Source organism: Sinocyclocheilus grahami, unplaced genomic scaffold (assembly GCF_001515645.1).
Source record: "Sinocyclocheilus grahami isolate Dianchi unplaced genomic scaffold, SAMN03320097.WGS_v1.1 scaffold419.1, whole genome shotgun sequence".
In the NCBI taxonomy this organism is placed as follows: domain Eukaryota; kingdom Metazoa; phylum Chordata; class Actinopteri; order Cypriniformes; family Cyprinidae; genus Sinocyclocheilus; species Sinocyclocheilus grahami.
The window spans coordinates 41,679-42,085 of NW_015505598.1; the positions used below are offsets into that span (position 1 = coordinate 41,679).

Below are 407 nucleotides of genomic sequence, written 5' to 3' on the forward strand. Positions count from 1 at the left end.
CGCGGGAGAGCGTGAATACCTAAGTATTACTCTGACCCGGACGAAAGCGCTGGCGCCTTGCCCAGGTCTCACCCCTCGGGTTTTGCCTGTCGCCCTTTGACCCACGATACTTCCTACCCCCACCCACAGGTGGAGGAGGGGTACGAGTCGCGACACTAGCCCTCTGTGCCCGTCTCTGATCCTCAAACCGAGACGGACCAGGACCCCTGGTTTGTTGGGCTCAGACCTGGGCCTTCGTGGTATGAAGGATTTGAACGCTGCTGAGCGCGACTTCGCCTCCCTGAATTTGTCGACCACCGTCTCAACGGAGGTGCCAAACAGTTCAGAGGGCGAAACCGGGGCATCGAGAAGAAAGCCCCTTTCTTTCTTCCCGATGTCCGCTAAGTTCACCCACAACTGCCGCTCCG

At 59.2% G+C, this 407-nt stretch overlaps 1 protein-coding gene across 1 annotated transcript in view; it reads right to left on the bottom strand.

Annotated features, from left to right (window-relative positions):
- LOC107551273 (cytochrome P450 2C42-like) overlaps positions 1-407 on the bottom strand; it is a 7,946-nt gene that overhangs the window by 5,416 nt on the left and 2,123 nt on the right. The gene's annotated exons all lie outside the window — the stretch shown is intronic.